We start from the raw sequence: 12,448 nt of genomic DNA, 5'->3' as shown, positions 1-12,448 counted from the left end.
ACACCAGTATTCCTAGCACAGGTTGGGGATCAGAGGCTCCAGCAGCCGATCACACCAGTATTCCCAGTACAGGTTGGGATCAGTGGAGATCAGAGGCTCCAGCAGCCGATCGCACCAGTATTCCTAGCACAGGTTGTGGATCAGTGGAGATCAGAGGCTCCAGCAGCCGATCACACCAGTATTCCCAGCACAGGTTGGGATCAGTGGAGATCAGAGGCTCCAGCAGCCGATCACACCAGTATTCCCAGTACAGGTTGGGATCAGTGGAGATCAGAGGCTCCAGCAGCCGATCACACCAGTATTCCCAGCACAGGTTGTGGATCAGAGGCTCCAGCAGCCGATCACACCAGTATTCCCAGTACAGGTTGGGATCAGTGGAGATCAGAGGCTCCAGCAGCCGATCACACCAGTATTCCTAGCACAGGTTGGGGATCAGAGGCTCCAGCAGCCGATCACACCAGTATTCCCAGTACAGGTTGGGATCAGTGGAGATCAGAGGCTCCAGCAGCTGATCACACCAGTATTCCCAGCACAGGTTGGGGATCAGAGGCTCCAGCAGCCGATCACACCAGTATTCCCAGCACAGGTTGGGATCAGTGGAGATCAGAGGCTCCAGCAGCCGATCACACCAGTATTCCCAGCACAGGTTGGGATCAGTGGAGATCAGAGGCTCCAGCAGCCGATCACACCAGTATTCCCAGTACAGGTTGGGATCAGTGGAGATCAGAGGCTCCAGCAGCCGATCACACCAGTATTCCTAGCACAGGTTGGGGATCAGAGGCTCCAGCAGCCGATCACACCAGTATTCCCAGTACAGGTTGGGATCAGTGGAGATCAGAGGCTCCAGCAGCCGATCACACCAGTATTCCCAGTACAGGTTGGGGATCAGAGGCTCCAGCAGCCGATCACACCAGTATTCCCAGTACAGGTTGGGGATCAGAGGCTCCAGCAGCCGATCACACCAGTATTCCCAGCACAGGTTGGGATCAGTGGAGATCAGAGGCTCCAGCAGCCGATCACACCAGTATTCCCAGTACAGGTTGGGATCAGTGGAGATCAGAGGCTCCAGCAGCTGATCACACCAGTATTCCCAGCACAGGTTGGGATCAGAGGCTCCAGCAGCCGATCACACCAGTATTCCCAGTACAGGTTGGGATCAGAGGAGATCAGAGGCTCCAGCAGCCGATCACACCAGTAGTAGTATGGGGCGCCCAATCCACCTCTTTCCCAGCACTCCTTAGGGGGCTGCCTGAGCCTGAGGAACCACAATGGGGGCCCCCACGGCTCTGACCTATGCTGTGGTGAAAGTGATGGGCGGGAGACCCATCCACCGTACAGTATTCCGCCCGTCAGTCCGCCGTACTGATCTAGGGGTCAGCTACCGCCTCGTATGTAGGCACCGATTAGCTGAGAAGCGGGTGACCAGTCCAGGAGGAGGCGGAGCAATACATCCCGACCAATAAAGAATAATAGAACGAGGCCGCACGGAGCTGCACCGAGGTAACGGAGAGCAATCCCCGGTGTGCTCATTCTCCGATCCTCGCCTGTATGGTACACGCTGCCCGCGGATAAAGCACAATAAAGCTACACGGGGATTGAATCAGCAGCGTCCAGCGAGACTCCGCCCAGTCCCCGCCCCCCGGCCGGCGCGCTGTCAGGCTGTGTGTGTGTCAGGCGGCCCCGCCTCTTCCTCCTCTCAGGTTAGGTTGCCTCCCTCTTTTGTGAGTTATAGCAACTGTTGCCTTGTGAATCCAGCGCCATAGCCACCGTAGTCCTGGCGACTGTTACCCATCAACAACAACTACTCCTCTCCTCCTCATCCTCCTCCTCCACCACCATCACCACCACCACCACCACCACCTCTCCAACCTCATCATCACCATCCTCCCCATCACCCACAACAACCAGCACCAACAACAACAACATTGTACTCCACAGCCAAGGTGAATATGACTATATTTTCTTCTTCTTGTGTCTATGTGGTTTAGCTGCTGCTGCTGCTCTGTGTGTGTCCCGTGGCTGTCCCCCATGGAGGAGGATGATGTGCTGCTCTGCTGCTGAGGATGAGGAGGGTATTATTCCAGCAGCAGGTGCACAGCCTGGCATCATCCTCCTCTTTTTGTCTCTGGCTGTGTTGTGTGTGCCTGGGCTAGTGTCTGGCACTGGAGGGGGAGGAGAGCAGGCTGGCTGCTGCACTGGGGCATCTATGGGGTTAAGCAGCCTGTGTAGCTGCAGATCTTGTTGTGCTCGGAGGGGAGGAATGGGGACTGGGATGCTGCTGCTGCTGCTGCTGCTGATGGCAGAGGAGGGCTCTCCATTGCCTTTCATGCTGTAAGCTGCAGGAAGAAGGAAGACAGGGATGAGGAGGATGAGGAGGCTGGCACTGCTGATGGGATGGCCATGGCTAGAGGATTTTTGGCTTCTCTTTGTTGTAACCCTTGCGGCGTCAGAAGGGCATGCACATCATCGCCACCCGTGTACTGAAGGAGTTAACCAAGTCTTCCTTTGTGCTTCGAGACTCCATTCAGGATCTGCACCCCTAGGACATTATTTACTGACTGGGAAGGGGGTAGGGAGGAGATCCCTAGTGAGTTTTCCAGGTGCACATTGTCCGTCCCTAGGTCCCTTATTAACCCCTCGGCATCACACAATGCCTGGATGATGAAGGCTTTGTGAGCACCATGTGACACATGAATGAGATGCTGATCTATGTAGTGTATGGAGGAGATCCTCATCAGGCTGGGGGGCCGGGAGACTTGGCAGCCTGTGAGGGCCTACATGCAGCTCCCACTCTTGCCAGTCACTTGCTGGAATAGCTCATCTGCTCCATAGCCCTCAGATGTGGATTTGGGGTTTCCTTTACTGCACGCTGTAATTGAAGACAGGTTGATCATAAAGAATGCATGAACCATGTGAACTTGAAACGTCTGGATGTCTTATGACGCTCTGTACATGTTGGCAGCGAGACCAGCTGGGCTGGTGGGGAGAATTCTCCCTGTATTGATCTTTTGGTCTGTAGATTCTCCACTTGTCTATGAGATACATTGGGTTATTGAGATGTCGCTGGATCTAGAAGCTTGTGGACGTAAAAGATACTGACCTATCTGCCATTGTGTGTAAAGCTGGAGCCAGGCGGCGACTTTGGTCATGTGATGTCACATTCCATATGTATTGGGATATGTCATATATAATGTATATGCTGGATGTGTCAGCTGACTGATGGAAGGCTGCAAGGACTGTCACTTTAACCCAACCACAGAGGGACCATTGCACAGACTTCTGTAGAAAGTCGCAAGACTCTTTCTCTGGACATTGGTGATGATGTCACTTTATAGCTGATCTTTAGGCATTTGTAGATGTATTGCATACATTGTGAATTTTCATGCGTATGATGTTGACTTTAATGTATACAATATAATTATTATGTGTAATATTTGTCTTTATATAACCCCTCTTTATCTCGCCTTCAAAATCCAGATTTTGGCCCCACATATTAACCCCCCGAACCCCCCCACCCGCTCTGTAGATCCCGGGGACTTGTCTGTGTCGCAGTTTTTCCTCTTTCACACGCAGATTACTCTCTATAAACCTCCTTCAGTCTCTGCACTTACAACTTCTTTCCTGGAACACACACAAAGGCTACAGTAGGGAGACCTCCAGAGACATGATGGCCCCTGGATCGGCGTATGGGTAGATGGAGGCCTAGATGACTGTGACTGACCACCTAGAGCCCTGATGGGCTAGTAAGGGATGATGTGTGGCCTGTTCACATTGTTCTGGTGAAGACCTGGAATCAGCTGCTGCCACAGTTGTGTTACATTCAGTATTTATTGCTTATATATTGTTACTAAAGTAGCCGACTGGATACTGCTGGGCTTACATGGGGACTTTCTGTATCATGACAGGTGCAGGCCATTAAAGGGAACCTCTCACCATGTTCCTGTAGTCCTCATGCTATAGAGAAGGACGAGATAGATTGATACATAGCTTTGTGTATATCCATCTCTTCTATATTTATACACAGTGATTGACAGCTGCCATATAGGAAGGGCTGCCAGTCCCTGATTAAGACCACCCACTTGACTTCTAAGCAGAAACTTAGTAGGGATGTAAATGTTGAAGATACACACTACACTGAATATTTTTCTGCAAAGCCATGTAACAATCGGCTCAGCGCATTTGACTTTATAGCATGACGCCTACAGCTCAGGTGCCATGTCCATTACAGGTTCGCTTTAAGGCTAGGGTCACACTGCATATTTGCTCTTGGTTTAACGTATCTGTTTTATGGAAAAAATCTGATGCAAAAATGGATAGTAAAAAGGGTTGCAATTGTATGCCATCCAGCAGCATCAGTTTTCCATCGACCTACATTATAAATAAAAACGAATCTGTTAACCACGTTTTTCTGTACGTTAAAATTAAATGGGCTGAAACGCATACCGTGAATCAGATGCAGAAACGCAGTGTGAACCTAGCCTAAGTCTTGTGTATGTGTATCCTTCATGGGCCAGTCGCATAACCATTAAAGGACTTTATGTGATATTGACACAAGACGGATGGAACTGGGGTCATGTGATAAAAGTGTGTATGTAGCCTGTGTACAACACTACCATATGTACAGAGCCATTGTTTACCATGTCCAATGACATGCTTGTAGTACTATCATATGAAGGAGGCCTTAGGCCAATTTCTTGCAGTCGTGGTCCAGGTATCTATAATGCAGTATATTACAGTCATCTAAAACTGGACTTAGGTGCCTTCACACGTACCGGATCGCAGCGGATTTCACTCTGCGATTTCCACAGCAAAATCCACTGCGATTCTGGGTACTGTCATTCTCTATGGGTTTACATATTCGCAGTGGATTTTTCATTCTGCTGTGAGTATGTAAAGCCCCGTCCCCCTTAACCCACCGCTGCCCGGGTAATACATTACCCGCCCATGCTCCGGCCTGCTTCTGTGGCTCCCGGCTCCCTGACATCCCGCTCAGGTAATCGGTAGCTGCAGCGGGACAGCGCACTGATTGGCTAAGTGGGACGTCAGGGAGCCGGGAGCCACAGAAGCAGGCCGGAGCACGGACGGGTAATGTATTAACCAGGCAGCGGTGGGTTAGGGGGGACGGGGCTTTACATACGCACAGCAGAATGAAAAATCCACTGCGAATATGTAAACCCATAGAGAATGACAGTACCAGGAATCACAGCAGATTTCCCTGCAGAACTCGAAGCGTGAATTACTTCCCTCTAAAGCACAGGTATCTCTTTCGATTATATATTCATGCCACAAACACGAACGGCTGTTATTCCACAAATAACAATTGTTTTTTGGCCACAAAACGTTGGCCGTCCAAAAAACCGTCATTAAACGGGCAAGAAAAGACTTGGTTCTGGTCTAACAGTGCTAACAGTGTTATTTTACATACATACGTATTACAGGATATGTCCACACACAGTAAAATAAAAGGAAAGTACGTTAATAAGTATAATAGGTGTAAACCATGACAGTGTTTTGAAACTAATAACGTGCCACCTTAAGGTCTATGGAAAAATGTCAGTCTGTGTACATATTGTCAAAAGTAAAAAAACTGTATTTTTTTTACTGTGTGAACAGATGATTGCTTTTTTATAGACTTAAATATAGCACATTATTAGATCTAATATATGGATGAGTTTAATACCTAATTTTCTGTCATTATTTGCTTTTATTTTACTTTGTGTCAACATAGTCATAGTGTGAATTGGTAACATACTTTAAAAAAGCGTCCGTTTCCGTTCCACCGCTAACAATGTCCAGCATCTGAGATTTAGTTTTGTTGTGTCATTTCACAGGACTAAATGTTTGCAGAAGCCATCTAGGCTAAGGCCATGTTCACACAATGTATGTTCTGCATAAATCACAGCCTTTTTTGCAATTTTCAACAACAGCCATGATTTATACAAAACACACGTTCTATTTGAATGAATGGAATATCGGCTGGAGTGTATACACATGTCAATTTTTTGCGACTGCTATTCATTAAATAGTGGTCGCAGAGACATGTCAGGTCACACAATGGAGCGTGCGGCTCTGGCACAGGTGTGCCCGCATCCCAATTAAACATAAATGAAGGTCATCCGGCCGGTACTTCAGTACTAACCGGATTATCTTCTCTTACAATGCAGTACCAACCGGGATGATCTTCTCTGACACTGGCCGTTCTGTGTCCCGGCCGGGTCACAGAACGGCCGGTGTTATACGCCATGTAAACATGGCCTAATAGTGTGTGAAGCATCACAGAAGGAAGGATGGTGCAGTTGTACAGATTTGGTTTCTTATCCATTAGGGCACCATCACCCTATGTAGCTGGATAAGGGAAAGGTAACAAGCCTAAAATCATTGTTATTATTAGCATAGAATTATTCCCAGTATTATTGTCAATGTTTTGACATTTATTAGTATTATCAGCATTATTCTAGCATCAGTTTTATTCTTAGTTGTTTAATATTACATGTTCATTTACGTAGTGTTGCAAATTGTATATCTAGAAATAAATCCTCATTTTAGGGGCCATGCATACAGATAGCAGTCTCTATGGCAGACCTGTGAGCAAACAATGCTCTTCTATTCTGTATATTTGCAGAATAAGGCTATGTTCACACAAGGATTTTCAGTGGCCGTTATTTGAAAATAATGGTCATTATTTTGAGTATCAAATAACCACTGTTGTTTAACATACTCTGGCGGCCATCATTGCAATGACGGCCGTTGGTACATTCTTTGATGTTCAGGCTCGAGGTGGACACTTTTAAACACTCTTTTGGGTGTGGGTCTGTAGAAATAAAAGAGTGGAAAAAAATCTGTGTGTGAACATCTTAAAATAACGTCTGTTGTTCGCTAAATAATAGACGCAAATTAATGGCAAGAAAATAATTTGATGGCCGGTGCTAACATCTCTACATATCTGTGCCAGTGCAGCGCTGTGTCACTGCAGCTCCAGCTTCTCTCGAGTTCCAGTGTCGTCATGACCCAGCAGGAAGAAACCGCTCATCCAGTCAGTGACTGCAGCGTTGTCCCACCCCAGTCAGTGACTGCAGCGTTGTCCCACCCCAGTCAGTGACTGCAGCGTTGTCTTACCCCAGTCACTGACTGCAGCGTTGTCTTACCCCAGTCACTGACTGCAGCGTTGTCCCACCCCAGTCACTGACTGCAGCGTTGTCCCACCCCAGTCACTGACTGCAGTGTTGTCTTACCCCAGTCACTGACTGCAGCGTTGTCCCACCACAGTCACTGACTGCAGTGTTGTCCCACCCCAGTCACTGACTGCAGCGTTGTCCCACTCCAGTCACTGAATGGCTATGTGGGCATTCCTGAGCTGGGCCATGACGTTGCAGGTACTCTCGCTGTGGTCAGTGATCCTGTGATGTGGCACGGGGATGGGTATTGATTCTTAGTATAGGTTCTTTATTATGTTCTTGGGCCCCCCTGCCAGCAGCCGATTTTTAATTTTGGCCACACTTCTCCTTTAACTATGAGCCCTAACCACTGATCTGTAGTACACAATACCATATGTTGGTTATGTGCATGAAGACTCAATGGTTTTAGTGCAATGTTAGCTTCTACTCACCATGTAGTTCATCCACTGTGTGTTACCTGTATTGGTGATGGAATAAAGTTAAAGATTATTTACTACATGGTGAGTGCCACGTCTTTTATCTTTTAAAAGCTGATTCCATGTGGGACTATGCAAAGTAGAGCACCACCACTAGTACTGAGCAGTGAGTGTTCACACAACAAGACGTTGCCCAAGTGCGGTTGTGGGGTTAAGTGCCGAGTTTCTCTTGTTGGAGCTGTTTAGTGCAATGTTACCCTCCATCATTTAAAGGGATTCTATCAGCTGCAATTCAAATTCCAAACTGCTGACACTGTGACACTAGCTGGTAGATCAAGAAGACACATGGTTCCTTTCAGATGTCTGTCTGTGCCTCCATAACATTCAAAAATGCTTTTATTTTCTGGTGCAGAGGTGTCCCCAGGCTCCTGAAGTGCAGCAAGCTGGAATGCCTCCTTGCTCCACCTCCCATCCCTAGCCCTGCTTGTTTGACAGTCAGCTGGAAGCTGAAGAATGAGAAGGTGTTACAGCCCTAAGCAGTTCCAGAGCTTGGGTTGGGAAAGCCTCTGACTCTTTACCCTGGAGAATAGAAGTGTTTTTTATTGGTTGGAAGCACAGCTGGATATATAAAAGGTATCATGTGACTCCATATCCTAACAGCTATCTAACAGTGTCAGCAGTTTGGAACCTTAATTGCAGCTGACAGATTCCCGATAATATGGCTATATGACTCTGTTAAGCAGGTATATGTTCAGAACCAGAACCTGATTCATAGAAAATGACTATACCAGTTTGCCTTAAAATTTTGTAGGTCTTTTGCTCTTAAACAATAGAGGTGCTCGCAGAGGCTGACTTTAGATATGGAGTTTTTGAGGGGACATTGCGTACAAAGTTTAAAGTGTTCCCATCTGGAGTAACTCCTCATCATGGGACATATATGAAAGCAGTGGTGGGGAACCTGCAGCCCTCTAGCTGTTGGAAATCTACAATGCCAATTGTGTCTGGACAAGTAAAGCTCTGGCTGTCCAGGCTTAATCGTAATTGTAGTTTGGTAATTGTAGCAAGAGCTGGAGGTCCACAGCTTCCATACTACTGCTTTAGGCGTTCTTTCATATATGTCCCATGATGTGGAGTTACTCCACCGCCACTAAAGTAGTACTCCTGGTAAGGGACTTCTTTTTAGAGAAGCCCGGGGGTGAGTTGTGTGAAAATAATAAAACACACTTACCTTTCTAGCTCCCACGCCGCTACCACTATCCTATCGCTCCATCCCGCTGTTTGGTTACTTCTGGGTCCTGGGGCCGTGGCGTTGCAGGCCCACCCAGCCAATCAGCATCAGAGGCGGGCACTACTGCAGCCGCTGATTTCTTTCTTTCTTTTGTGAACGTGCAATAAAGGCTGATCTGTAACCGACAATCCTGATTATTCTTTTGATAATAATAAAATCAGATAGAAGAAAAACTGAAATTTCGATCACCGTATGTTCATCGGCTGTCCAGCATATCACTTGTTAACTTCAGCGATAAAACAGATTGTGATAATTTTTTATTATAGCATCCAGAGATGCAGTATGATTTTTTTTTTTTATGTTTTTCGGTCATGAAAAAGAAAGAAACATGAGAAAGAACTGTTGCAGCGTGATGCATTGAGGAATCTGTTTGTATCCATAGAAATTAATGGTATACCTTACTTTGCTTTTTTATTTACATGGATTTTTGATTCAGCTTCTTTGCATGTTATGTATGTGCTGCTTGTGTGCATGTGTCTTTCTTTTGCTGTCACGCTTGTGTTGGTGGCTGTGTCTTCGGGGAGTTGGAAGCCTTCCCATTACACAGTAGACGCCATGATGCAATAGTTGTTAATTAAAGTAGTCACAAGGGGCATTTGATGATGTCAGCCGTCCTTCTTAGGTAAATTTAGACTCCTTGCTTTCACTGCTCAGAAAGCTTATAATAGGTTATAGGCTAGCGACATTTATGTAAAGCAGGATTCCGAAGAGTGAATTTTGGCCTCTCCTTTTTGAAGTAATTTTTAGGCAATGTTTCAACACTTTCTTATTTTGGTCATTTGACGTTCGTCATTTAGGACGGTAGTCCTATTGGGCCTCATTTACTAACAGTGCGTAAATTTAAAGCTATTATCCTGTCTTTGTGTCTGTTTCTTTTCATGTCAAATTCATTAATGTGGTGCATGCCCTCAGTAAATCTGGAAGGGTTTTCACAGGACAGAACTAAAACTGGACCATCCTAGTAGGCATTACTATTCTGATGAAGAGGATTTGATCCTTGAAATTTATTGGGCTTTTTAATATATCACAGAATGGCCGGTGTAAGTGAAGTTAATCTCAGCCACTACTGCAGTACCGCAGAGAACTTTTTCTCTTTTTAATTGGAATACGGGCTCAAACGAGTTTGCCCGCATTCCCTTTAAGTAAAGCAGACAATGCAAACCGCAGCGCCGCACTTTACATTGTCTGCTCTGTCAGTCTTGTGCGGCCACTATTCGTTGAATAGCGGCTGCACAAAACTGACATGTCAGTTTTTTCTGCGGTCGCAAGGAATCCCGGTCAGAGTGTATACAGAGTGTATACACCCCGGCTGGGTCTCCATTGAAAACAATGTGATCAGCAATTTCATTAAATAACGTCCGTGGTTGCAAATCTGCAACTACGGCCGCTTTTTAATAAAATTATACGTATTGTTTCCAATTGCCGAAATCTTTTGGGCAGCTCTAACCTGTATGGATTAGTCACTTATTTTTGCTTTTTTTTGTTTAGCTTAGAATAGGCAGCCTTCAGATAAGTCAGCTACTATGTAAATATTGCTTGTCGGAATCAAAAAGGTAACCAAAAAATGTTTGCAGCCTTTGGGCCAACAATTTTAAGCAATCATAACCCCAGATAAAGATAACATTTATATAAAAATAAAAAACACCAATTTATTTGTATGCTTTTTATATTCCTCTGGTACGTTTTCCCTAAACATCTGCATTGATATATGGCTCCTATGAAAGTGATTTTCCTGTCTTGCCGCATGATGATCTCTTCTTGGTTCATGTCTAAAGTTAAATTCATTGTTCTGCTGGTTTCTTTCTTTGGAGGAGAGTGCGCTGTGGGAGCTTAGATGACATTTACACAGCTTAGAGCTAAGCCAGTAGATCATGTGTGACAGCAAGATGGAGGTACACTGCTGTCTGTTTCTAAGGGTAACCTGCAGCATATTGGAAACAGCTATAAATATAAATGGGGAACTAAATTTACATAACTTTTATTGGAAAAGTAAAAAGGAAAGCAAAGTATTTGTAAAGTGCTCAGGTTTTATTTAGTTTAAAGGGGTTATCCATTGCTACAAAAACATGTCCACTTTCTTTCAGAGACTCTTATCTCCAGTTCAGGTGCGGTTTGCAATTAAACTCCATTCACTTCAGTAGAACTGAGCAGCAAAACCCCACCCAAGCTTGAGACGAGAGTGGGGCTGTCTCTGGAGGAAAGTGGCCATGTTTTTGTAGCACTGGATAACCCCTTTAAGGTCCTGTATTGTAGATGGTTGTGTAGCAGTCTTTAGTTTCATTACATTACACTTACTATATATTTACCCTAGATCACTGTATGTCCAGGCTGCTACATCATGCAAGATTGAACTGGGATATAAAAGGTAATGTTGGGTGCCTAGGTTAGAGCTTAGGTTCTGCAGAACATTGGCTGTATCCATGTTTTTCAGGCAGTCCTCAAGCGGGATTGACCTTCTCCAGCAGGATTCAAATGCTGATCGTGCAAACACGAACTTTCAGAAAGTTTGCAAATTTTTAGTAAGAATCTAAGAAAGCATGACAAGGACCAAACAACAGGTCTTGTGGGGTGTACCCAATATGTAGTGGTTAGCACCTACCAATAAGGAAGGATCCAAGGAAGGACAACTGGTGAACTGGTACTAGGGTCTACTGGAGCACACATGGCTTAAAAAGGGACTGGTAGTTGTGATAAGAAGGGGACAGAGCACAGAATGCATTGTGGCCTACTGTGTATCCACTGATCAGTCAGAGCGCCCATGCGGACCTATGTTCATCAATGATATGGCCTGCAATGGGCATGAGAGCAGCAGACCTGCAACAGTGGAAGAGGGTGTCCTGATAAATCGTGTTTTCTTTTATATCGTGGAGATGGCCAGGTACATTTGCATCACTTACCTGGGGAAGAGATGGCACAAAGATGCACTATGGGAAGGAGGCATGCTGAGGAAAGCAGTGTGCTGCTTTGTGGTGTGTTTTTGTGCCTTGTGTGTGCCTTGTGTGTGCCTTGGCTCCTGGCCCTCATGTGGATGTACTTTATTATCAACCACCTATCTATGTATTGTTGCAGACCAGTATTCACAGTCAATGACGGACACCAGTAATCACGCTGATGCCTACCATTAACTCCTTACATTTCGCAATGTAGTGATAGGACAGTTCAAGGTACACTTGTTGTTCCAGAAGTTTTAAGGCAAAGCGAGGGAGTGAGATGGGCTAGTAGCTGGCAACCAGAATGGGTCAAGGGATGGATTTCTGAGAGTAGATGTGATGGTTGCATGTTTAAATTAAAAAGGAAAGACACCAGTGGTCAGTGATAGGTTGAAGAGATGAGTTAGTGCTGAGACAAAATAAGGCTGAAGGAGTAGGCTAGTATTAGGGGTTTAGAGATGGCTGACTGGGATGTATCGATGGGGATGTTAAAGCCACCCATGATGTATGAAAATGTATTAGCCAAGTACTGAACTGGCCAAAGACGGTGGTTGCAGAGGAGCGAAGGTGGGGAGAAGGAGCAGTTATCTAATAGCAGCTGGCCAATGCCACCACCATGGTGCCAGGGCAGAGGCCACT

At 45.8% G+C, this 12,448-nt stretch overlaps 1 protein-coding gene across 9 annotated transcripts in view; it reads left to right on the top strand.

Annotated features, from left to right (window-relative positions):
* Positions 1–1,614: 1,614 nt before the first annotated feature.
* The window catches only part of RFX3 (regulatory factor X3), a 184,289-nt gene continuing 173,455 nt past the window's right edge, over positions 1,615–12,448 (top strand). For 6 of the 9 annotated variants that reach the window (XM_069961908.1, XM_069961910.1, XM_069961911.1 and 3 more), the window contains exon 1: positions 1,616–1,943. The gene's annotated coding sequence lies outside the window, so the exon portion shown is untranslated. Of the gene's footprint in view, positions 1,944–12,448 lie in introns of all 9 variants that reach the window. The other 3 variants (XM_069961907.1, XM_069961912.1, XM_069961913.1) reach the window with 3 other exon arrangements.

The sequence above is a fragment of the Dendropsophus ebraccatus genome, chromosome 3 (assembly GCF_027789765.1).
Source record: "Dendropsophus ebraccatus isolate aDenEbr1 chromosome 3, aDenEbr1.pat, whole genome shotgun sequence".
Lineage (NCBI taxonomy): Eukaryota > Metazoa > Chordata > Amphibia > Anura > Hylidae > Dendropsophus > Dendropsophus ebraccatus.
Note: the sequence above shows the minus strand (reverse complement) of the source record. Positions and strands in the feature narration are given on the sequence as shown.